The sequence below is a fragment of the Leptosomus discolor genome, chromosome 4, assembly GCF_034619465.1.
Source record: "Leptosomus discolor isolate bLepDis1 chromosome 4, bLepDis1.hap2, whole genome shotgun sequence".
NCBI classification, from domain to species: Eukaryota; Metazoa; Chordata; class Aves; order Leptosomiformes; family Leptosomidae; genus Leptosomus; species Leptosomus discolor.
This window is the reverse complement of record NC_141394.1, coordinates 52257967-52285371: the sequence shown is the minus strand read 5'-3', so window position 1 is coordinate 52285371 and position 27405 is coordinate 52257967.

Sequence of the window (27405 nt, the reverse complement as noted above, 5' to 3'; positions counted from 1 at the left end):
AATGATTTATGTTTATATAGTGCCTTTCTTCAGACAGCTTCCAAGGCAGTGGGCAAGGTTATTTCTGCATAAGCAAGTACCTGAAACAAGTTGTTAGTGATTTCTCCACAGACGGAGGAGACAGTTACAAGAAATTCCCTTTCCCCTCTATTCTTGGATATACACTAGGGTTAGGCATCATTACTCCATGAGGCTTGTGCTGTCTGTGCACTTTGTGATATGACATTCCTCAAGAAGGAGTTTCTCAGGCTTTTCTGTTCCTTTTTTCTTTTTCTTTCAAGTTTGTTTGACAGTTTTGGTTTTTTTACTTTTACTCTTGTGGAGCAGGATCCTACTCCACAAGCAACTTTACAGCCTCTTTTTAAGTCAGCCTGTAGCACAGAATTCAATTTAAATCAAATAAAGGGAATGGAAGCTGGTCACATAATGCAAATAATTTTTCTAGCTGTGTTTGGAAATAGTGTGGATATGTAGTCAGGAATGACACTTGTAGCCATAGAACAGTGTTTTTAATTGCATTTTAAATGGGCAGAAAATAACTGGAGGGTTTTTACTATCATAAAAAAATCTTGCAACAGTTGATGACCTTGTCATTTAAGAGACTGCAAGGGAAGCAGTAACATATTTTTTTTCTGGGCATTAGAGGTTATAACTGGCACAATAAACAGAGAAGCAAAACCATAGATCTTAGCAGTGAAATGAAGAAATGGTAATGCTTCACATTTTTCTCTTTCAGAGTGTATTAGAAACATTTCTAATTGAAGATGTTTGTGGTCCTTGAGAAGGAACATGATAGATTGTTTTAAAAGAAAAAAACCCAACCTTGTCTCTTCTGAAGGCAGTGTTACATATAAAATGTGTGGAAGAGAAACCTAAGCCCAGGGAGAGGTTGGGTTCTCATTTATTCCTCGCCACTTTACATTTAAATTCTACCAGTTTAAGTATAACTGAACACTGCAATAAAGTGTACTTGATTCTGTGATTCACACTTGAGCAAGCTCCCTGTGGCTAGGGCAGGCTGACGTTAGCCAAGCATGATCAGAGAGCTGGAGCGGATGGTCTGGTAAAGTTCTCTCTAACACCCTACAACACAGGGAAAACTACAGTTTCTTTTTTGATTTAGTTGCTGTTCAACATCAGTGAAGGCAAAACTACAGCATGCTCTGGCCATGCTACAGCACTGCGGTGTGTTAGTGCATTGCAAAAACACACCCATGTCCCTACAGCAACGCCATCAAAGCCCAAGTGAGTTTTCCCTTTTCCATACTCATCAGCAGTAATAATATAGTGCAGGTCAGACAGTCTCATTTACCCATCTCTATGTCCCCCGATGTCTTTTGATGCAGCTTTGCCGCTCGCCTGTGCAAATACAATTAACCTTCGCTGCCCCTGGCTGTGGTGGAGGGACATGAGGGAGTGCAGAGGTGAGCAGGGCACACAGCTGCAGTGTGTGTGTGTGTGTGTGAAGGGCAGGGGCTGGTTGGCCCTGCAAAATCTACATTTTTCATATTAAGATCTGACAGGGTTTCTGAGAAGATTATTCCTGCCTTTCAGTTTGGGAGATCAAAGCTTCTTTAGTCTTTTACATACATTTGAATTTTATCTGTACAACCTTGACTGGAGAGATGACTTTTTAACAGTGTTCCTGACCCAGGAAAATTACAATGTCAACAGCAATTGTTCTGCAGGTCTGTCAAGGGTAATCCAGTTTTATCCTGTTTGCTTATGTCATTGATTGGCTTGCAATAAATAGAGTTGTACTTTTTGAAAAAACATGAAAGTTTTTGTATTTTTGTTTCCTACACATGGATATTACTTTCCTGGTTTCTCCTCTTCCATTTTCATGGAGTCACAAACTAGCTGAGGTTAGGAGGCCCCTCTGGAAGTGACTCTAGTCCAACCCCCACCCCTGCTCAAGTAGTGTCACCTAGAGCTGGTTGCCTAGGACTCTGTCCAGTTGGGTTTTGAATATCTGTCTCCAAGGATGGAGACTCCACAACCTTGCTGGGTAACCTGTGCCAGTGCTCAGTCACCCTTACAGTAAAAAAGCGTTTCCTGATGTTCAGAGGGAACCTGCTGTGTTTCAGTTTGCACCCACTGCCTCTGGTCCTGCCACTGGGTATCACTGGGAAGAGCTTGGCGTGGTCTTTTTTACACCCTTTACATCTTTTCAGCTTGTTACATATCCTTGCAGGTATTGTTCGGAAGTACAGGCTCGTGGAATAACGCCGGTAGTCAGCTCAGATCTTTTCCAGGGGTTTTTGTCTTTTTATTTTCTTCTTATTTTTCTTACTTGACTTTGTACTTCAGAAGACGATTCCTTGCAAGGCATGTCTGAAACTAACCGTGTAGGGACATCTGGGAGAAGTCTCCACTCCTACCTCTACCATATTGAAAACTGGGAGCTGAATATTTTTACTGCTTGTTTTTCCATCAAGCGCTGAGCAGCTGTATGAATTAAATGACAATTCATGATATCCTAGGGTTCCAGGACACGATACATGTCAATGATAATAGATGTGCTAAGCTTTTCTTATCCCAGGATTCACATGCTCCTTTTTGAGATATTATTTATTAACTGCGATTTTTACATTTTCTGTTATTTGTAGTTCTTTTAATTACTAGTTCTGAATGTTTAGCTTCTTATTTCTCTCTCAAGAAAGCATATAAGGAATTTAATTTTGGCTGCAATTTGCCCACCATGTTTGGGTATTATTTTCTGCATATGGAGCAAGAACATGCTTATTAGTATGGTGGTAACCCCTTTTGAAATAAAATTCTGATACTTTTCCTATGCATTTTGTTAAAAACTGCGTAACTTGCAGAAACCTATGAAAGGGTTCAGGTCATGTCTATTGGCATATTATTTTTCCCTTAATGAGTCCTGGTAATTGCAGTGAGGGGTTTCATTCCCCTTGAACAATCCAAAGCTCTGGCTTTGGGAAGGAAGTAGTGTGAGATGAACTTAACCTGCCACCCCATGGTTCTGTGTGTGTGTGTCTGTGTCTCTGTGTGTGTGTATACATGTGCATGTTTGGGATTGTGCTCCCTGCAGGGTCTAGAGAGTCAAATTGAAGTTTGTTGCCATGATAAAATGCTAATATGGTCTAATATGATCTCCAGAGATCATATATTGTCTTAGCTTTGAGTAGTTGTGGACACATTGTCAGAGAGCATAATCCAAAGTAATGAAATTATATGATGTGCAACACAGAACCATCTCAGTCTCTGGCACAAAGAAATGAATGTATTAGCGGCCACCAAAGAAATGTCTGAGGGTTCTTTTGAGTTTGTTTTCAATTTAAAAACTAAACCTTGGTATCAAAATATATTATGATTTGTTAGTAAACCAGCTTGTATCGTAGTACTAACTTGTTTCCTAAACCTGACACTGCCAAAAGTGCTTTTCTGAATTCAATGGCTAGTAATTCATTGCAAGCTTTTGTCAGGTATGTAGTTGGGGAAAAAAAAAAAAAGTATTTTTATTGATATTCTGTATATGTTTATTGTGTACCAAATACTTTAAATTATAGGTGTTATTAAATCAGATTTGAGAATCACAGTTTTTAAATGTGCTAACACTGTTTCTAGTGCAGAATGATATAGCATGTTCTAAAGAAACCATGCAATTCATAGAAGGATTGTGTTCTTGCTCATGATACAAGACACTGAGTCACAGCTTTCAGTATTTTAACTGGAAGATATTTCTATACTGTATTGCTTTTTTCAGGAGTTGTTGATACTGGTTTTCTCTGTCTGATGAGAAACTTTTTTTTTTTTTTTCCCTTTAAATCAGAAGCTTTCTCTGCATATGAAAAAAAAAAAAAAGTATTCTCTGAGTAATGCTGGTTATATTTACCTGTGGGATACTGAACACATATTTTCCTTTTGGAGTGTTACTCAGCTATTCTGAGAATTTGAAACATGCTCTTAGAAAAACAGGTACTTAATAGACAGGGGGAAAAGATATAGCAGGATCCTTTAGCAGACAAATACTTGATGGTTGCCATGCTTAATTGCCTACTAGTCTTGTGTTGTGTGGTGAAATAACCATGTGGACTATGTGCAAGAACAACTATTGTCTGAAAAACTGAAAACAGATCAGTTGATCAGTTTACCACTTGTAACTGTAGCATCAGGGTGGGTATTTTCAGGGACCTGCTTTTATAATGGCCTTTTTCTGTTCTAAAGTTTTGTGCTACTGTTATGTCTTGAGGTAGAGTGTAGATTGTGAAAAGGTAAAATGCAGAGTATGGAGCTCACTGTCCTCAAACAAAATCTTGAGAAACTGAAGCAACTTTTTATTTACTGATTTCCATTCTGGTCAGATTTTGATGGGCTCTGGGCCTAGCACCATTGCTTCTGTCTGCTACTTATTACTGTGGGATAGAGTAGTTTTTCCTAAGTTTATGCAGAGTGTATGTCTGCTTAGCTTTCTATGTTGGAAATATATGTTTCTAATACTGTGTTGAATTTTATGGCTGTGTTGGAAAGGACAATATAGAATAGTTTCCTGAAATAATCTTTCAAGGTCCAAAGCTTCCATGCTGGCCTGTCTGCAGGAATTTCCTTTTAATTGAAATGCTTCCCTATCCACCTGTCTCCACTTCTTACCCCAAGAAGAAAAGGAATGTTATTACACAGAAGGAAGAATTTTTCTGTTTGCTTCTAACTGCCAGGGTATCTCCTTATATGCTTCTTGAGCTTAGGAGTCAACACTGACTGTGCTTTAAGTTTCTTTTTCCTGCACTTTGAACAATGGAAGTCTGTATTATACCCAGGAGTTTGAACTCTTCTAGATTCTGATTTTCACGAACAATAAACTAATTCAGAGGTTGTTCCAATGCTCACATGCTTCAAAACCTTAACCAGCAGAACGAAAATTGACTCTCCATAATGGCAGCCACCAGTAGATTTACTGCACCCTTTGGGATGCACACAAGGTGATACACCTGAAGTCTCTCAGTTACAGCAGGCTTTTTATTGCAGGCACATTGAACTCTGGTGTCTGCTGTGCTACAAGCGTTAGCATAAGTCATCCATGTGCAGGAAGGGCAGGAAAACACGTGACATTAGCAGGCAGTCCCACTGAGAGGTGTTCTCCGTTCTGCCAGTTAACAACACAATGGCTGCATGGTAGGCACTGTCAGAGAGGCTGTGCTGGAAACGCCTTTTAGTTGCATGTAGGATTTACAGCTATGAACTAACAGACGTCTTTGCACTGACAATTGATTCCTGGGAGGGCTTTTTGGTGAAAAAGCAAATAGATTCCCGTCGGTTTTGCTAGAACAACATTGACCTGATATCCTGTTGCAGGCCACAAACTTCCCGTGCTCACACCATTGCACATGCTGTTTTCAGTACTGCATCTTGTGCCTGTAAATAAGAGGATAGTGCTGAGGCTACATGTGAAAATTAGATTTGAGGTTGATGTGTGTATGTGAGATGCTTAACATCTGGGGTTCTCAGTTACACTGAAGTACCAGTTGTTTGAGACCTTCACAGTTTGTCATACAGATTTAGAGTACCTTTCTTTTTTTTTTTTTTTTTTTTTTTTAAATTTGGTCTGACAAGCTCAGGATGTTTTCATCTAGCTTTTTCATATCTCATTCACGCCTTGAAGACATCCTGAATGTTATATGTGGTGCAGAGTTGACTGAGTGCTAATTTCTTGTTTCGCAGTTTAAAAAGACTTTGCTTTCTTCCAAGTGCCTTGGCTAGGATCAGCACTGATCTAGATTATCTGCCCTGGGAGCACCCACCAACACTTAGCCCATGAACTTCAGCAGTAGCTGAATATTTGGGCTAATAACCCACCCCACAATTTAATGCTTGCAAGCTGTTCTGTTTGATCGCCAGTGGTCAAACAATGCACTTGTCTTTGTTTTGTTGAATGGAGCACGATTTAGCTGATAACCTAATTACACTGTCCCGACAAAATGCTCTTGTTTGTAGCTGCCTGATGATATAAAGATGAATGAATATAGCAAATACTATTTAATAACTGTTAGAGTGTGGGAGTAGGATAGTTGCTACTTACTTTTAATTATATGCAAAATGAAGCATAACAATCCCTAATAAGAGTCTAAAACTTTTGAGGAAACTTTTACATCATGCTTTTGTTCAAAATTGCAAAATTAGTTTCAAATTTTTAACTAGTGAAACTGGAAGAAAAAAAATCTGTTAAAAAAGTAGTTCAGTCGCTCTGTGCCATTTTACAAGTTGTTTTCACCCATTTAAATCTTTCCTGTTTTGCAGTATATTCAAATTGATTACTATAGTTTGAGTTTTTTGTAATAAGGTAGTTTTTTAATTAAAAAAGGCATTTCGTGCTTTTTTTACCAGAAAAATAGTTAAAACTAGTTTTTACATGCTCTAGTAGAAAGAAAAATCGAAGTTACAATAAGGTCTCATTTTAATTCTTAGAAGTTTTTGGTTTTTCCTTTTGAGAAACTAGAGTAAAATACTTATGCCAGCCAAAAGTACAGTAAAAACAGGGACATAGTTTTTCTTGATATATAATTGATTTAGAACTGCAGGATGTGACTGTTTGGAAGGAAAAACACGAAAGTGTTGCTATTTCACTAGCTAGAAAGGGTAAAGAAAGACCATTTTGTATGGAAGTCTCAGAGGGAAATCTGAAGCTAATGAAAATTTCTCAGGTTGCAATATCTTTTTTTTTTTTTTTTGGTGGGTTTTTTTTTTTAGACTGCAAACATCTCAAACCATTTACAAGATGTGGCAGGAATTGCTCAGCTTACAAGCACGCTTTAAAAGAGGAAAAGCAAAAATAATACACTAGCCTGGAAAAGGTGAACTAAAATTCTTTTTTTTCCTGTTATGCCTAGGCAGTCTGGGAGAATGCTAGCCACTGGTCCCTAGCAGTGTGATTTCTGATCACTTATATTAGAGAAAAATCCCCATTTCAGAGAGAGAACAAGACTGTCTGAAAGTAGAGAATACCACACCCCGTCTTAAAAAAAGGTAAGGAAATGTTTTTCCGCTGATCATTTAATGCTGTAAGTGATGTCTTCATTTAACATTTTGTAAGTTGAAGGCAGAATTGAAAATGTGGATAATAACTGCATACTAAAGTACTTATTTTAACCTTCATGTGCGAACTTATAAACCGAAAAAAAGAGCTTTTCCATATTAAAGGATGTAATGCATGTGTTACTGTACTTAGAAGAAATACTGCACACAAAGCAAATATTTTCTTTCATTTCAACCACTGAAGTTATTCTTAGCCACATGAAGATTTATGTAGTCTCCAGTCTACCAAGCAACTCTCATTTTGTCGGGACAGAAATACAGCGTGTTTGTAGAATGCTGCCGCTGGGAATTGGTGCTAAGTAATAGTCCACCATTTAGGCTTTTATCAGAACAGATCTGCACCATTTTCCTTTCTCCCAGGTTTTGGATTGATTGGTTATTTGTAAAATATTTACAACTCTACTTCCTTAGACTATTCCGTTCCAAAAAGTATTGGAAGATGCTAAAAACAGTTAAAACACTGTACTCTGCATGTTTCCTTTGAAAATGGATTGACAGCAGCAGAGATTTTTTCCATTCAGTTTTTCTTTTTTTTTTTTTTTTCTACTTTTTATTTTTTGGCCTGGGAAGAATATTGGAATTGAGAATGATAGGTAATAATTTCTTTCTAGAGCAGCCATTCTGGAATGTGGTCCCATGGTAAATGTGTTCATCAATGACTTCATCTCTTAACACCCTACTGGGTTCAGTGTCTGTTTAATGTAGAAATGATATCTTTGCCTTTGCACAAAACAGTATGGTTCCATTATTCAAAGTTATTATGTGGTTTAGAGAATCTGTCCTGTCTAACCAATACCACCCTGCAAATTAACAAAGATTATTAGTTAACAAAAAGCCCTGCTTTACTTGTGACTGTCTTGCCAAAATGTATGTTTGAGTGGTGTGTTATATGGCAAGAGAATAAGTGATAAAGAGATATCATTGACAACTCTTCTGAAATGTTCATCTGGAACACGTTGGCTTGTTAAGGAAAAAAGGTTCTGTTTTCTTGAGATAGTCATAGTCATGAGGACATTTTTCTACCTACTACACCTCATCTGAAGGTACACAGGTGTTTTTGAAATAACGATTTGAGAGATGTCTGTTAAATTATTACGGGTAGGAGGATACGTTCTTATTTTTTCAAAACAGGAAGTTACAAAGTGTGCCACCACCAATGGAAAGTGCTCTGTGAATGCAGGATGCTTCTCTCTCTAACCTCATATTTCCATGACTCTTGTGTATAAGGGTTACAGATTCTGAGCCATCTTCTGCTTTCTTTCAATAGACTTAATTTCTGCATGCAATACGGCAATTTTCAAATAGCACATTTTATACTTTGCCAAGTAAAATACAATACCCTTGGCTTAAAAGATAAATATTCAGAGCAGTCTATGACAGTGGTCAGTTACAACATCATGTCCAGATTGGCTGATATGAATTTCAAAAATAACGTGTTCAAGACATACACTTCTGTATAGAATTTGCATATAATTTTTCTTCCAAGAGAATTAAAGCTAGGGTTTTTTCTGACAGTGTACCCAGTGTTCTTTCGTAACCCATCCCTGTATCCTGTTGTTAGAATATTCTGCTTTTTACTGCAGAAAATAGGACCAAAACTTTAATAGGAAATAATTTGTACTATGAGTAGCGATTTTGCTTTGTCCATAAGATTCTCTTTGTTGTAAATAATCTGTAAAAGTGTTAGTCAATTTTTGAACAAGTTTACTGAAGTCTAATATTTTAGTTTTTCTAATACATACTTTTTTTTCCTAGCTCATTCATATTTTCTAGGTTAAAATGTGTACAGCTTCAGACTTACATTTATTGATGACCTTATCCTGCTTCTCTAGAGGCTTCAGTTTTCCTTTATGGAACACTTTTTGTTTTCATTCTTCAAAAACAGTGAAAGAATAGGAAAATCTTAGTTCTTTTATGTTCCATTAAAGTTTTTTATTGTATCATCCAAAGCTGGTTTTTTACCCTTTATTCTATTACTTTCTTGTTGTTCTTTTTGCTTCTCTTGTTCTTTATGTTCCCAATTCTTGCAATCACTGATGACTATTGATACATTTGCTTGTGTTCTTTCAGTCACTTTAGTGGAAGTGACTTTCGGTCTTCACGTAGTGGAAGTACAAACAAGGATTTTATGAAATGAGTCGTGTGCAATAACTAGCTATGCAAATAATCTGTTTCCTTATTTTAGTGAAGTAGAGGTCCTGCCAAGAAGACAGAGACCTTGGTTTAGTCAACATTGTGTTGTAGCATTTCTTCATGATTAATTTTCTAGATTTATAGACTTTTTTTTGTGTTATACTTGCAATGAATTTTAGTGATAATTAGAATAAGCCTCAGTGTGAACCCTCTACATATTATTAATGTGAATGAATTGGTTGTCTTCTCAAATTTCGTATCACAAAACCAGCCAGGAAGTCTTTCACGTTAAACGAACTTAAGCTCTTCTGCAACTCAGCCTTAGCTTGGTTTCATGCAGAACCATATCATGTCCTCATTCTAGCCCGGTGCAGAAGTGACCCCATGCACCAGAGAAAGCTGCTCATTTAATCCGTGGCTTGCTCACCTGGTGCCTTGGCCATGCAGGGCTGGAACTTGGGGTAGTGAGTGTAGAGACCAGCTGGACGCCTCTGTGCCTGCACCATATGGAAAACCCCTCTAAAACCCCCATCTGTGCTTAAATAGCCACGTCTGGCCACTGCGTGGCCCTCCGCAATGTGTGTCCTGCTTAGAAAGAACCAACTTCTTTGTATCTTTCATAATTGAAGAAGAACAACCAAGAAGATGACCTGAGAGTTGCAGCAATCTGAAATGATGTTCCGTGGAAAGTATTTTCTGATACGCAATTAACTAATTAGCTCAGAATATAACACTGTCTGCAGAACTGCACAGAACTTTGCAGCAGGAGTTGAAAACTTGTGTGATTAAATCCATCTGCTGTTTGTCATAAGGCAGTAATTACAGTAAAAATTCTAAAGATTTTTATGATCTGAAAATTGTGCTGTAAATATCAAATACTTGTTTTATATATAATTTGGGGAATCTTGTGGTTATATGTATTTCTTTCTGTGGCCCACACATAGGGAACTGGAGCCTACCAGCTTCTGAGTCTGGGTATTTAGTCCTTCCCTTTCTAAGAGCTGTGAGATCTGTGCCTAATATTTGCCAGGCTGGCAACCTGTAAGCTTTTGCAAGTTAAGAGGTTTGGGTTTTTTTAATTTTTACTGTCAGGGAAGTGGGAGGGCAGTAGGTAGATCTGTTACAGTGTGGAAGCTACACCTTCCAATTTTGGGATCTCAAAGAGAATCTGGAAAGAGTAAAGCAAATGGCACAAGCTGCTCTTCTACAGAGATTTCCTCTGACAGGTAAGACTGTCATGCTGAAGAACAGTTATTCTTGATCAACTTGCTTTGAAATAACGGTAAGACAACTATAAATAAAACAACAAACGAACAAAAAGAAGTTGCATGTCACATTTTTCATGTTCCTTAAGCGTCTCAATATATAACTTAATTAGTTAACTTTTGCATCTGCTCTGTTTCCCCGGGATGCTACCCAGCATGCAAAAACTTGTCTTGATAATTTTGCAAGATTTTTTTTTCTGTTTTTACTTCCCTTGGATAAGATGGGTAGTGTATCTATGTTAAAATCAGAGCAGTATTTATATTCAGCCTCTAGATACCTATACATTTTGAATCTTTGTGCTTAATATAGAGTAAGAGTTTTAGAAAAATGAGTATAATGGCTTCTAAGGCAGAGCTAATTTTTGTGAAATTGTTTGGTTGCTACAGTGTTGCTTGGTTCTAATTAAATCTGTTTCTTTATTTTAATTACCAAGTTACAATTGGAATTGAGGTTTTTGTGCCTACTTAGAGTCAACAGTTTCAAACAAGATTTCCATGCTCACCAGAAGTATTTTGGAGCAGCTTATATCTCAAAATGGGGCCCCAGCTGTGAAGCTTGACTGGTTCTTGAGTTTTTCCAACGTGTTCCAAATTTCTTGTGTTACGTAAATTTTTTCACAAGGCCAGGAGCCATGTTTGCAAATTTTAAACCAGTTTCTGTTTGGATTTTTGTTTTTGTGATCCTGCTGATGACAGGAGCTTATGCAATTAATCCAGGTTTAGTCAATCTGTAGGTCCTTTGATTTTTTTTCTATGCTGAATTCTGAAGAATATCAATGAAGAGTACTGTAGGCAAAATTACTTGAGGGCAAAAGGTGATTTATACTTCCTCTAGTACTTTTAGAACTGGGTCAATTAAAGGATTCCCTACAGGGTTTTTTTGGTATGACTGCCCCTGCATTAGAGTTTCAAAGTTCAAGTTTGGATCTTAAGAGTACTCAAGAATTCAAGTTTGTAGGTTTGGACAGGCAAAAGCTGACACAAATCCTGATTTGACTTTGCTAAAGTGGTGTTTGTGTTTGTGATGTGCTGCCTTAAGTGTCCAGCAGTGGCTAAATAATCTTAGAAGCCCTGGTTCAGGAAAAGAGAATCACTTGCTTAATTTTAATACGATTTAGTGCTTCCTTGAGCTGGAAGCTCACTGTAGCCCTGGGCTTTAGTGGCTGCCTAGGATGGAGAGAGGTAAAATTCTTCAGGAAATTCTAAAAGGAAAAGACATCCATGTAGACATCAGAGCTGATTATGATACGGCATGTTAAATTCGTGCCCGTACTGACATCTGGTCTGTATTCAAAGATTTAGAACTCCCTGTGGCCTTCCTCCCATCCATCTGAATGAATCTCTCAGCTGAAATGCAGCTCAGAGACTTACACAGCTTTTAAAAATCTGCCTGGGCATACTTTGTTATTTTCGCTTCACATTTCACTGCACTCTTTGATCTTCTTGGAGATCTGCAATGTCCTGACCAGGCAGTAGGCAGAGGTGTCTTCAAGACAAGGTCCTTCTTCAGCTCCATCATCTTTATCATTAAGTAGAAAGGGGAGCTGAACTCTCCTGTTGTGGTTGGATAATGTTTCCCACTGTAGGGTCCTGCTGAGGTTGCTAATATTTGTTGATATAACTCAGGATAAAACAGTGTCATAGAGTGCCATTTTATATCTTATTCTTTTTCCATATTGCATATATTATTGTCTAAAAGTAAGACTTCTTCCCCAAAGAAGAATTGTTCTGGAGATGAAACAAGAGTATGAAAGATACATAACCCATTGGCAAGTTTCACTAGAAAAACTCTTCAAGGCCTTTTAAACTGTTATTTTTGTCTGACTATATGTTTGACAGAAGGACAAACGCTGTAACTTCTAATGGCCATCATCTTTTTAGATCTGGAAGATATAATGTGCCATTATAATACTCCTATGTAACATAGGCAGTAAAAGTATCTTCTATTGAGCTCGTTAATGTCATTCTTAGCTAAACTTAAAGTATGGAAAACGTATAATTTGAATACTTTTCTGTAAAAAGATTTCCTTGTACTTCTACAGCATTCAGGTAGCTAATACAGTGCTGTAAATATTATGATACTGTTTAACACTATTAAACTGTTTAATATAGCATTCATGTATGACACTATTTGCTTATTGTGTTAAATAGAAATACTGCAAGTATTATTTAAAGTATTTGTTATATAAATACATAATATTATTAGTTGTTTCCACTAGTGATCAGAGGAAGGAATACAGACAGTAAGATGGAAAACGTGTTCTGCTCAATGTGACTTTCTTATTACAGAGTTCTGCGATTCCTTGGATGTGTGACTTACTGGTGCTGCTGCATTTTGTTATGAAGCACAGCTGTAATTTTCACATATTGAAGATTTCATAATGTAATGACTGTTGTACCCTCACAATTCTGCTACTGCATAGTTCCAAAGCAGCCTAAAATGTAAGATATATTACTACATGAATGATGATTTAAAAATAAGGGAAGCTTAATCTCATATTTGATTTTAAAATCTTAGTGGTTATATAAATGTGTTGTGCTATACTTCTTGTTTCAGTACCATTTGAAAAAAACAAAACAAAACAAAACAAAACCACCCACAAAAAACATGGCTGCAGCTGAAAGCGGTAATAACCAAAATGTTCAGTCTGAGGTACTGGGTACTGATGATTCAGGTACTGTAAAAATAAACTGTTTTTTTGGTTGTAAATTAAAGAGACAGAACACATTTTCATTTTATTTACAGAGAAAGCCTCTTCCTTCCTTGTAAATTACTGCAAGGAATCTGCTTATCCCTCTGTCTGAAAATTAAGGAGTTGACCAGGCTGGTCTTGCAGTTCCTTCCTACTGCACATGGGTCTCCCAGTGTCTTTCTTACATGGTCTGGAGCATATTTGATCACTTGGGCTAGCAAGTTCCGAGTATTTGTATAGGAAGTATAAGTTACAGGATTTTACACCAGCATTTGATTTAGTGTTTTCTTCCTTGCTTCCCTTTCTTTTTTTTCTTTTTTTCCCCATTATTTCAAGCTTTAGTAATGTTTAGCTTGATTCTAGGATTCTGTGAACAAAAGAGTCCTAGAAACAGGCTTTAAAATCAATGCTGTATTCAGTTTATTTTGTTTTTCCTCTTTTAAGTGTAGGACTGTTAATTTCATCATATTTATGAGTATCTTGTCAAGGTGAATGTTCTTGCACTTCATGTATGTGTCAAATTGTTTAGTATATTTTTTGAGAAACTTTTCCTGATGTGGAATCTAAACTTTCTCTGACATTTTGTCGTAGAAAACACTTAGAGACTCCTAATCAACCCTACTCATTTCATTCTTCTATAGTCTCACAGCAAAAATTAAAGTTTAGTACTGAAAGGTGAAAGTATCTTTAAGAATTCAAAAATATAATCTTTTCTATTCCCAAACTTATGGAATTTCCTCTCTTAAGCATAAAAAGAAAGCTGCCATAGGAAATCTCCAGTGATGGAAACATAGGAAGGAATTATGGAAAACTAGATCATAATTCTTTTATTTTCCAGTTCAGGAAGCTGCTCGAGGATAAATTAAACTGAATTCCTCAGCTGGGGTTTTGGTGTCTTAGTTGCATCCATCATTAGTGAAAACAGTACCATCTGTATATTTTACTTCTGCTGAAGTGTTATTAAATAGACTGAAATTCTTTTCCCTAGTCATATTCCTAGCTGCCCTCATGGAAACTAGCGCCTTTCCAAGTAAACTGGCCCAGCAATTTTACAGTTAACAGACCAGATATAATATGTTTTAAAAGATTGCCACATGCAAATGAAAGACACTCATCATGACCTATAGCTTAATGACTTGTATTTCATATGAAGTACATGAGGGAAATTTATATAGCCTTTGTGATGTCTATACAAAGTTGTAAATGAACAAGGCTACAGTTCGGTTGGTTCAAGGAGAGTGTGAATCTGTATGAATGAAGAGATACTGAACTTTCTTATGGAAATCTTAGTTCTGAAAACTTTTCCTAAGAAGACTGAAACGCCTCTTATCTGCAAAGAAATCTGACCCGTGTTGAGCACTAGTTACAGAAGCAGAAGTTAACAGTGCTTTCTCTGGCTTTAAAGATTTGTAATCGATATCAACTAACTAAAAGTTAGATGAGCAAGATCATCCAAGATCTTTCCACCAATGGTGTTTATCATATTAGCTCAACAGAACAGACCGAGGCTATTCACCTTTCTTACAAGTGCTTGACTTTGGTGGTGGCAGCAGGATGTATAAACAGTAAAAAGACTTTTAGGGGAAAGGCTTTGTTATTTGTATTGAAATGGATGGTTGAGCTAATTACAAAATGGGAGCAGGGATTTTTACATGCCTGCACTAAATGCCAGTTTCTCCTTATGGTTTTAAGAAGCTTGGAAGAACTGTGCAGTGGTAGCTATTAAGAGTTAAAATACTGCTGAAAGTTGTCCCCAGAAAAGTCGTCATACAAGCTCATGAACTGCCAGTTTTCTGCTAATTTCATGACCTTGACTTCAGAAATCCCCAAATCCACTAGACAGTGATTTTAATCTTTGCTTAGGATTCACATGTAGCTAATCTTGTTTAAAACCCCTCTGCCACCTTATTTGCCTCCCCCCTCTATTCCTTCTCTCAACCATTCCTTCTTCATCAGTTTGTCTTAAAGGCCCAGGGTGGATGAATCAGTGATTCCAATCTGTATCTGCTTAGATACCAACTCCCTTTTAGGGTTAGCAATATCATGCTTTAGCTCAGTAGGCAGTCATGCTTTTTGAGCAATTTTGACATGTAGAACTTTATTTTATTAGATATTGACTGCTGCACTCCTCTCTGTTTCAGGAAAGCGTGGTCTCTGTGGTCTTTTAAAAAAAAACAGAAAAAACCAACAAACAGCCTAGGTTTGGCTGCATGGATACTACTGATCCAATGAAGATTCAAACTGGTTGAATCTTGTTTTGATCCCTGACTTTCCTTTCTTGTCCACTGGTCAGTTGTTCATTCATCTTTGATCACCTGAACAGCTATCTAATTGCCTTCCTGCCTCCCACTAGTCCTGTCCTCTGCACTCCAGGGAACTCCTAACGCTGGCACTGCCAGACCATGTGGCACTGAATTTTGCTTTTGTGTAACTTGACAGTTTGGTGGGAAGCTAATACCGTATCTCTCCCTTGATAAATACAGAAGAGAGTGTAGATATCTGGAATAAGAAAGGCTGAAAAGCCAAAATACCTGGTGAGAAGGAGATCTTCCATGCTGTCACCATAGCGGCACCTGAGTGCTCAAGCAGGCACAAGATGCTTCTAGAGCACCGTAAATGCCACAGCTGCTCCATGCTCTGGAACTGCAAACACACAGTCAGATTAGGGGTCTTTCACTTGGATGGGGTGAGGAGGGAGGGAACATTTTTCCCCCTCCTTAATTCTCTCTTCATGTAAAGCCAGGAGAAAGCTGGAAGGGTAACACATGATGGTATTGTTCTGTATTCATTTTTTCTAATCAGCCAAAGTATTGAAAATGCTTCTGTCTCTTTAAAATTGTGTGGTATTTTGTGCTGTGACTGCTACCGAACGTGAAGTTATTTGAGTGAACAGAATAACTTCATTTGTGTTGAGGTGTGAGGTGACCTCATTATTCCTAAATCTGTTCCTGTTTTGTAGCACTTCTTATTCATCTTTACTCTTTCAGCTGCTTAAGTGTTTTTTTTCTGCTCTAGTTGTGTAAGAGAATTTTTTTGAAATATCAAAATCATGGCAACATAAGTTGGTTAGTTGAGCCAACCTGGTAGAAATTTAGCTGCTTATAGATAAGACAATAATGGAGCAAGATCAAACAGGGTTTGTGGTATAGTAAGATAAGAAGCAACACTTGCCTGGTTTTACTTTGGTGCAAGGATGTTGATTTAATACAAGAGAGGCTTCTTTCCAACTGAGAATTCCAGTAAAGACATTAAAAAATTATCATTTTCTCTTTGCTTGCACAAATTCAGGGCTTCAGAGAGATGTTGTGTTGAAAACTCTGGTAAACTGACGTTCCCTGCCTGCCTTCAGAAGAGCATGCACGAGAGCTGGTAGGCACTCCGCAATCAGTGCTCACTCTGAGTCAGAGGTGTGCATCCCTGGGGAGACACTTCTCCCTTTTGTGCTTTTGCTGCTGCTGAGGACCGTGCTGTTGGGACTGTTAATCTCTGAGTGGGGCACCTGTCCACTCACAAGGAAATGAAAAAATTACTTCTCAAAGTTCACTCAGTGGGCACCAGGCATCCTCGCTGGTCATTACCAAGTAGTTTGTTTGAAGAAGCACATTAGAGGTGGATGACTGTATATACCATTGCAAATACCATATAGTGTCAAATATATTATGCTAACTTGAGAGTTATTCCATTTGGACCTCCAGCATTTAAGGGACAAATGAGAGACAAGAGTCTAACTATGTTGTTTGAGAGCTCTCTTCATTGCCTCCTGAGTAGCTCCTGTGGGACGTGTTTTGTCTAAATAATGCATCCCATCTTTTGTATCATTAACCACCCTTCAGAAACTTTCTGGCTTCCAGTGAAGCAGTTTTTGACTGGTGCACTGTCTGCCACTGTCTTTTACTTGATTTCTCCTACTAGCTTCAACATTCTCCACTGACTGCATGTAGCTTGAAGCACTTGAGTGAGTTGGTAATCAGTGGGGTTTTTAACCAGCAGGTAAGTTTTCTGACCAAGCATGTTTCCTAAGTTAAAGGCCTAGTGCCTATGACAATCTATGGTTGAATTAATAACCTGCAATATCTACAATTAATATGACAAAGTTTTAGCAATCCCACTGCCTCGATTTCCTGTTGCATCCAAAATAGGTCAAGATGAAGTCAGCTAAGCTGGGGACGAAAATTTCAGTTTGGCATCAGTGGATGGCATCACTGCCAGTTCAGTGATGTGCATCATTTAATTACTCTCGGCAGAAGAAAATGTAAAAGCAAAACACCCCATGAGCCTGTATATTTTTTTTTGATTTTTCATGAACTGAAGTTGTTTGGGGAATAACTATGAGCTTTTAAATGTCTACTGCATCAAACTCTTGAGCTATCAAAACCTACTTTCACATAAGTCAATTAAAACCCCCCCACTTTATTTTTCTCTTTAAGCTTTGACTTCACAGAGTTTAATTCTGTCACTTCACCTTTTAATCCTCTTTAATATTTTGATGTGTAAGAAAAGCTTGTGTTTCAATTTTAATCCCTGCTTAAACTGAGAAAGGCTGTGGCACTGATGGCAGGCAGTTTGGGTGTGACTGAGATAAAGCTGATTATTAAGAAGTTATAGCGAGAGTGGTTTCTCTCTCTTCATCGCAGGGTTGTCTACCACTTGTCTTCCTGCCTATTGTCTGAGTGATGCTACCCCTCAGTTGATGTTACAAAAAGTCCTTTGATAACCTTGTGTGATGATTAAACACTGCTAGTTGTCCTCAGCTAGGAGATTGTTTCATGGTCATTCACGTGTCTCCAACTTTTGATGCTAGATTAGGTAGCCCCTCTAAGAGGTACCTTGTGACACCTATGCTTTTCAATATTGTAGTGCTCATCTGCTGGTCTCCAAGGTGGATCTCAGTGATGGGGTTTGAAGTGATAAAAGTGCAAAGGATTTGAATAGCTGCAGAAGGTGCCCAGGGGAGTGATCATAGCTGTGATACACAGAATGTTTCTTCCAGTAGCTGTGCAGCCTTTCTGGTGGTCCTGAGCCCTATTGTAAGCTCTCATAGTCTGAATTAATACTGTCTTTTAGGAGGGATGCTAGATCTAGTGTAATGCTGTGGAAGGAAGGCTTCAGGGGGCTGGGTGAAGTGATTTATTTGCTGCCGGGCATCTTGGTCTGTCAGCTGCTGGAGCAGAGGAAGCAGCCCTTTTAGATGGGTCAAAAAGCCATGCATTTTGTCAGACCAAAGTGGTTTCATCTTTCTACTCTTCCTTCTTTTTTTTTTTTTTTCTTTTTAGCTCTTTTTAATTAAAATGAAATTGGGTGAAAGTCATTCTCTTGGCTCCTGAGAATGTTTCGTTAATGAAATGTGTCCCTAAAGAAAGAGGTTGCTAAAGTCATAATTACACGTAAGTCTTGGTACGTCTACCAAAAGAAATCCGTGTGAGATACCTCAGAGGAGAGAGCAACGGGAGGATATTACTCTCAAGCATTTTATTTTATCTTCTCTCATTTTCAGTTTGATCCCATTTGCCTATGTATTGGGGAAATTATGTGGTATGTCCGTATTTCCAGTGCTTAGCAAAATGAGGCCACTAAGCAGCCTGGGATTCTCCAATGTTTCTCCAAATAAACTGTGGTTTTGATTGACTTGACAGAGGGACCTTTAAATCAGATGTTATTCAATACACTATGTACAATAGATCAATTAAAATTTTACTCTGTTAAAGGCTTTATCTTTCTGACTTCAAAAGTCTCTGTGATTGATAATCGTGTGGTAAGGTAATTAAACCAGATGATAACCATAAACTTCTTTGGCTTCACATTAAGTAAGTACAATCTTTCTTTCTAGATCTTGAGTTTTATGAGAAGCACTTTTTGGTCTAAACCCCTTTGGGATGTGAAGGCCTAAGCTTAGTCACTTGTTGCTGGTCTTTGGGTAAAACTTGTAAGACGTGATTTTGAACAAACACCATGCAAGAACTGAAAAAAACAGCATTAAAACATGAATTTCCTGTAGAGGATTTTACTGCACTATAAGCTACCTGGTTCCTGGATGATTTGAAAATTAGACCACCCATTTGAATGCCAAACTACAGATCTGGGAGCCTAGCTTTACTAGGTGTATTTTCCCTTAAATCCTTGTTGCAAAGATCTGTTCATGGAAGACTGGCATCTCTGCGAAAGAAGCTACTGGAGCCATGGGAAGTTTTATACAGAGCACAGAGAAGTACTGCAATAGGCCTGTGTTGACTGAGAACTGCATAATGAAGTCTTTTTTAGGTTTTACATTCAAAACTTTATTGCTTTCTAAGAGGTATTTGCATCATTGTTGCTTCTTTTATGACGAGAATACAGACTGCTTAATCCTTGTCTCCATTTCATGGTACTATAGGATGCTTCAGAAAATACTAGTGTCTGGCACAATTTTTCTCGGAAAATACAGCTTCCAGATTTCATGGTAGTTACTGACACTAAACTGTTCTTGTAAAGGTAAAAACATGGATGATAATACTCTGACTTTTTAAAAACCACTGCTGTTACTCTTAGCACCTGTAAAGAGTTGCCTTATTGCCCTTGTGGAAAAGGTAAGCTATTTTTGGCTTTGTAGCTGGGGGAGACTGAGCAAAAAGCAGTTATATAAACTAATACTCCAAATGAATATTGCATGAAAGATCAGTCAGAGGTCTTAGCTATCAATCTGAAATCACCTTGGCTCTTGCTAGTTAAAACCTCCCTTAGCATTTTCCACAGGGAGAGTGCTAAATAGAGTGCTGAAATACATGCTCAGCTTGATTTGTATGGCTGTTCCTGCAAGCTTCCTATCACGTTACAATATGTCATTCAGACTTCTCTTAAAAACAACAACAAAAAAAGCCAAACAAGCCCTTCCCTTTGGTGATTTCATGGCTTTTGTTTCTTCCTCAGAGAAGATCAAGTCTGGAGTTTCTCTGACTTCGTCTGAAATTGTAGGCATGATCAATTTGTTTAAGAAACCTTGTAAGTACTTGACTAATTCTGTAGATTATGGAGCACATGATGTCCTGTCATTCAAAAGCTCACTGTTAAGTTTTTGTGGCTTAGTCTGGAATACTTTCAGCGGGGAGCTGGCTGAGGCGGGGGGGAGAATGTGCTGTGCTTATTGTTTTTAAGCAGGAGCTGCTGCTAATGTATGTGCTGCTTTTGTCCATTTTTATGGCAGTTGTTATAAACAGCATATGTGTGGAGTCAAATCCAAACCAAAGAGGTTATTCTGGTTTATGTTTTTGCAGGTAATTCCCTGTGGCATCACTGGGAGCTATCTGTACCACTGTGGGAAACTTGACTCCCGCAGTTTGTATTGTGTCAGATGCTGTGCTTTACTGTACCTTTTGAAATGATCCTCTTCATTTATGACAGCTTAGAATTTATGGATTTAAATTTTTCAGTAAATAGAAAAGTATGTGCTAATTTAGGATCATCTGGATTATTTTTCAAAGTTGTCAAAAAGTTTGCTATTTTTAAAGCTTACTGTTGTAGTTCTAATTTCAATAGGTTTTCCTATGTTAGATGTCCAAATATTTTCTTTCTGTTGCATTGATACTAACTTACATTATTTCGGTTTTATTTTTGTGTGTTTGATTTGCAGAGAATATTTGACAAATTCAGAGTTTATTTGAGTTAAATTATGCAAATGGACTGAAGCAGTATCAAGTTTGTACCCATGTGTAAATACCAAGCATGCTATCAAGCAGTGGTGCTGGATTCATGTGGTGTCCTTCTGTTCACCGCTTTGTTGATGGGGTTTGGGGGATTTGGGGGGGGGTGGATGGGGATGGGGAAGGGGGAGTTGGTCAAAGTGTTTATTATAAACAGGACCGGCTTTCAATATGAGATGATGGTTAATATGTGGATATGACAAAAGCTCTAGTCTATTTTCAGGTTTCCTGATTATATATCTATTCCAGTTCAGAAGTAAACAGTATCTCTGTTTCTGCTGGATTGCATGGTGTTCTGCATGAGCTTTCACTACTGAAAAGGTATTAAGAGGGGAAAAGGCTCTTGCTTGATTCCCTGACTGCCCTTCAGAACAAAGCGTGAAGTCCCCTTGTTGCTGATGGTCAGGTCAAATGCTCTCACAGGGAAAGAGAGGAAGGAATGTAAAAAGGCCTTTACTTCTCAACAAGTTATTGAATCAACTCTAATTATGAATTTTTAAAGGATGGAAGTAGTGAGAAGACTTACTTTGCATGCACTATTGAGGAATTCATGTAGGAAGAAGAGACACAAGTGTTTGAAATACCTGGGTGGCTCTCTGTTGTCATCTGCTAATAATTCACACGGCCCTTTCATTTGTTGAGAAAAACAAAGTAGGCTTGAAATATAAAGAAGCTCTTAACTTCCTTTGTGAAGGAGTGGGAGTACAGTGTGTCCATTCAGTACAAAGACAAGAATTTAGTTGTGTGAAGTTTTCAGATTTTTTTAGTTTTCTTTTTGTAGGGAACTTCACCAGTGGCATTGTGGGAAGGAAACTCTGTTTCTCATGTGGCTTTTACACTTGTGTTAGCTATTATTAGTTAAGTCACAACTGAGCCGCAAATTCAAGACCCGGACTTGCCCAGAATTTGGTGCCTGCTTTTGTAGAAAACCATTTGCTATACAATTACCACCGAATAAAATGGCACGTGACTGTCTTGTCTTATACTTTTGTTTTTATGGTTGATCACTGTATAGTACTGCTGTAAAGGCTTAAAAATCCCTGGCAGCCAGCTGTGGGGGACAAGTCTGATTCAATGTCATCTGAGTCTTCTCTGAAAGTTGCTGCTCTAGGAAACCTGTGTCCATGGCCACTGCCTCCTTTAATAGAAAAAGGATTGGATAAAATATATTTGGATTCTCTGAGGGTACTTGTGTTTCATGGGCAGGATTAAAACTAGAAAGGCAGAGAACCCCTACAGTTTGCCAGCCTTCTAGCTGAGGCGAGTGATGACAATTTTGCGTGCCTTGGTGGTCTGTTCACAGAACATGCTTCTGTGCTAGGGCTTTATTTTACCTTTTTTTTTCAGTCCCTTTTCTGTCCTAGTATGTGCAGTGACTTCTGAACTGTCTCACCTACAGCAAACTTTATCTCCCAAAATGGGTAAAAAGCAAATTTTGAAAATATTATGCTATCAAAATCTTGTTGGTAATATCTTGGGATATTTGTTTCCGATTCCTTAAGGAGCATGTAATTTACATGAGAGAGGAGTATGACTTAGCTTAGTTCTGCATAAGTATTAGAAGAACTTTAATTAATGATAGCATGAACACAGGTGATGTATACATCCACAAGTGCTCTGGATAGGATAGCAATGCTTTTTATACATGGAACATGAAGTTTTAATAGCGCATGGGTGGAGACAGCCACTAATTGTCTAACCTGGTCATTTGTAGCAAAGGCAGTCATTATCTTTGTTTGGTAAGATTTCTTTCAGAAAAGTTGGAATGTGTGGTCTGACTGCCTGTCCCCATGGGTCAGGGCTGAATTGCAAATTAATCCTATACTGCTTGAGCAGACTGGCTGCTATTAGAAATGCAACACTCAGCTAGGTGGAATTCTTGTCTGCACCAACCTTGCCATGCCTGCATTAATTTTTCCTAATTACTAAACAACTTACACTTAATGAGTTGCAATTAATCGGTACTTTTTGCTTTGCTACACATACAAAATTATATTTTCATTAAAATGCTTCATGAACTAATTAGAGATCTCAACCCAGCCTAGTCGGGAGAATTCTGCCCTCTGTTTTACTGCTTTCTTGTTAAATAGTGAGATTAAAATCTTGTCTCCTTACTCCAAAGATGCAATCTTTTCATATTGTTCTTCTCCCATGGCAGACTAGGTTTAATTCTTATTCTGGAATGCTGTTTCCCTAAATGACATGTCCTCTTCAGCCTATACAGCAGAGCACTTGTCCCATTTCACAACATAGCCTAAAGCAGGGATGACCAGCTGCTCTGTGGCTGTTTGCCTCAGCTGACTACTCAGGTGCTGGAGGATAATAAGAGGCTGACTCTGCAGAGGGTGCTTGGGGTATCCTGAAGAACAGGTACAAACAAACCTTACCAGTCTGATGGCATGGCCCAGGAGGGCAGGGCAGAGAAGCACAGCTATTCACAGTGAGGTCAGGTCCTTGCTAGCTCTGGCACAGAGCCCATTCCAGCAGAAGCCAGCAGAGTCCTTCAAGGCTGCCTTGGTGACTGTGCCCTGTGCCCTTGCCCGTCAGCACCTTGAGGGGCTTACAGCCACCTTGCTTTTCCCCGCTGTGGATCTTGGAACAGAAACTAACATGCTTTCAGTTAAAAAAAAAAAAAAAAAACAAAAACGGCAAAATAAACCCCCTTCCCCCTTCAATTTGGGCTTGTTATGCTAGAAGCCAAGTAATGCTGGTGATGACTCCGCATAACTTACCCAGGACTGAGGTGCCTGGAGCTGCTGCTTGGGCTTCTGTCGTGCTGTGAATAGGCACTGTGTTTCCACCATGCCTGCAAAGGGTCTTGTCTTTGGGAGAGTTTGTTTCATCGAGGGTTCTGGGGACTTTACTATGGGCAGTTTTTGTGGCAGACAGTATAAGTAAACAAACATTTGATGTTACAAGGAAGTAACACGGATTGCCTACTTCTTGGCCTTCTCTGAGATGTAGGGTCTTGCACCCACTTTCACAGCCATCCTTTCTGCCCTCTTCCTCAGTCCTGGTTAAATTTCAGGTCTTTTGGTTAAGAGGCTTTTGGGCTCCTTTATAGTGATGCGCAGTGCATGTGATGTCCACGCAGCAATGGGCTGCCAGGCTGAAACACTCTCCAGCCAGCGAGGCTTGCAGCTAGGTATCAGTTGCATGGCTGTACACATGGCCAAGGCACCTCAAAGAGGAACAGTTACAGGTAGATAAACTGTTTCAGCTTCTATCCAGTGTCCCCTTCCACTTTGTTATGAATGTTTTATTTAAATAAAATTGTGGAAAGCAATTCCCTCTGCTTTTGGAAGAATTTAGTAAAAATATTATCAAGTTTTTAAAAGCTGTTCATGTAATTTTTGCTACAAAGCAATGAAATCTCACTGCTCTCTTGTTTTCTATTGTTTAAGTAGTTGTCCAGATGTCATCTGCATTGCCTTACCATTATTGGAGCTTTAGAATAGAATGTGGGAACTGCCTTTATAGGAGTCTGTTTACCAAAATCAAGTACACATATTTGAACACCTTTTAGTCACATGTTTAACTGTGGTTTCCAGACTGGCACCTTCGAAGTAAATAGCGGCTGTCCTGCTATTAATGAATAGGGATATATAATGTCAGGTAGCTGTATATATTCTTTCCAGGTTTCTTTTTTCCCAGATTCATCAGTGATCTGCAATACATAAGTACATGATAATTTTTCTGTGCAGAAACGTGTCTGTGCTCATCTTCATTTCACATTTGTTGGAATGTTAATAAAACAGTGAGTTCTCAGGCAGTACATCAGATTAGTTGTCATTAGTTAATTTTCACTCTACAATCTGAAATACTTCAAACTCAAACCTGTTTGTGCGAGTCAGTCAGCCAAGGGAGCACATATATGTAGTATTAACTGTGACTAAAACAGTTAGAATTGCATTTGCACAGAGTAGTATTTTCTGCAAACAAATTAGGAACAGTCCATATCCTGGCATATATATCATCTCTCTACCATCAGGTAGAGACATACCTGATAAATCAAGCCAGACTGAAAAACAGAAGATTTGGAGTCTCCTGTTTTGTTCTGGTGCAGTGCAGTTGTGCATTTTACAGTTTGGCTACAAATGATTTGCAGCAGAAAAGCAGGAAAAGGAAAAGGAGGGAACTGCTTTTCTCTTGTGATTGAGACATACCCTCTGGTAGAAAAATCCTGGAGAAAATGTTGCTGTATATTGGCATTGCAATATATTCCCACCCCGCAAATGGCAACTGACATTTTTCTTTCTTCCATGGAATATGTAAGACTTAAGTCTTAAAAGGTGAAGAAGAGAGGACAAAGGGACAGGAAAAGCCTAAGCTTAACTTGTACATTGTGAAAAGTTACCTTTGTATAACTGACAGTGCTGTCATTTCATATACCTAAATTAAATGATTCTTTCCTCTGTCTATCCTGGGTGGGTGTTACTGTGCAGATGGCTTTTGGGCTTTAGCTCTGCTGTTTAAAGAACTATCAAGATTAGTACAGCCATTTAGAGCATCAGGATTTTTCTGAAAATGCAGTAGAAAACCTGGTATGGAGATCTGGGGATCTGACAGAGGGCCAACAGAGAACACTGGAATGACTATTCTCTTTACCTAGGACTTTTGGCTATAAATGTTAATTTTCTGCTTCTGTATGCCATGATTAAAAAGACTGCCTACAATGCAAAGCAAAAACTACTTTTGTTTCCATACTCACACTTGACAGATCTTTCAGAAACGATCATGTGAGGAAGGCTTCAAGAAGTGTGACCTGGATTTGCTTTGAGATGCTTTGCTTTGCGGTATCTCAGCTTCAAAATGTGTCAAGGGGAGAGATGTGGGAATCTCTTGAGGCTAGTTGGTCACATAATGGAAACTGATTATTTTTATAAACTTTTCTTTCAGCTTGTTTATGCTATTTTTATGCTGTTACATTTCTTTCAAACTTGCATGTGTTGTTGTAACCCTGGGTGGTGCTTCACAGAGATGGAAAAATACTGTTTTGGCTCCTGAATGCTTGTAGTCTAGATAAGAATAGATATGACACAAGTAAAACTAGATGAGTACTCACCTCTCTCCTCTGCACCCACCCCTTTCCCACATTTGCTCTCTGCAATTTCTTTTACCCTGATTGCTCTTGAGCCTTGAGTTTTCCAAGCAGAGCAGAGCTATCAGCTGAAAATGTGTTTATGCAGGGTGGCAGGAAGCCTATGGTGTCAGAGAAACAGTTAGGGAAGGGAGCTAAATACAGTTTGGTCAGCATGGGCTTCCCCTGAATCTCATTGTGAACTTCCCTTAGCTGGACAGGCAGGGTACCAAGATGCTTGCAGGGATCCAAAATGTGCTTCAACAGCTGGGAAACAAGTGTTCAGAGCTGCTGAAATGGAGTGCTGCCTCTATCCATGATTGACAGTCAGACCCTTGCACTAATCAGTACTGGGAGGAGAATGTGTTTCTTGCACTTGTTGCTACACTGGAACAGCTGGAGGATACCTGTTCTGCCAGAAGGCACCCTGTACAAGTGACATTTTCTGGAATGATGCTGCACCAGGAGACGTTGCACTCGGCTGGTCCTCTGGGCTTTTATGGCTGCTGTAGCACCTCCAAGTACAACAGACAAACCTGCACTCCCAATGTCCTTCCAAGGCTTATAAACTGCATACTTGAATATTTTTCACTCTAGGGGCCATATTGATGTCATATCCTAGAATCTACAATGCATTAACTTCCCTTGGTGGTAGTTATGTTTAACCATCCTCACTAGCACAGGAAATCTTATGCTTTGCCTGGCCACCTGGTTCCCTTCATTCTGTTTTGCTCTGGGACGTAGTAAATGGTAAATAAATTCCAATATGGGCAGGATATGTTGGAGAGAAAGTGCCATCTCCTTTCTCAGTGAAGTTTAATCACGTCCAACTTGTGTGGCTAAATTTGATGTATTTCACCATTCAGTGGCGATAATGCTTTGTAATCTCAGCCCAGTCAGACAGTGTGCAACTAGCGTGATCAGTCACACCCTGGCCTGGCAAATCCTTGCCTGGAACTGAAACAGCATGAAAATAGGAAATAGGTTTTTTCTTTTTGTTCCCACTACTTAAAGGAAAGAAGATGTTTTAAAAGGAAAAGTCTGGTTGTCCTTGTTCAGGGAAGTAAGAGTTGTTCATTTATGCAAAGGTCTTTTTATGTTTTAATTATTTTAGATATTTTTTAAATGTTCAGGTTTATAAATGCCCGAGTATCATGTCTTTATGGCTGCTTCTCTTCTCCTCTTTAAATTTGCCTCTTCATGAGTGATTAATTTTCTTCTGTCATCATAAAATAGAATGGATAGGGGAGATTTCACTTAGCATCACAGTGGTAGCCTGTTTTTTTCAATTGTGGCACAGGTCTTAAAAGAACCCTTTCTTGATACTCGTATTTGTAGTGTTCATGCAGGTATCTTACTTGGCTGACATTTAAAATAACACTGTTTCTACTTATTAGTGGTTTATATTAATAAGTATACCTAGTGTTAGCTAAATAAATTTGATGACAAAATACATCTATTTGAGTATTTTATGAAGTGAATATTATTAGTTTTGCAAAGATCAGAAG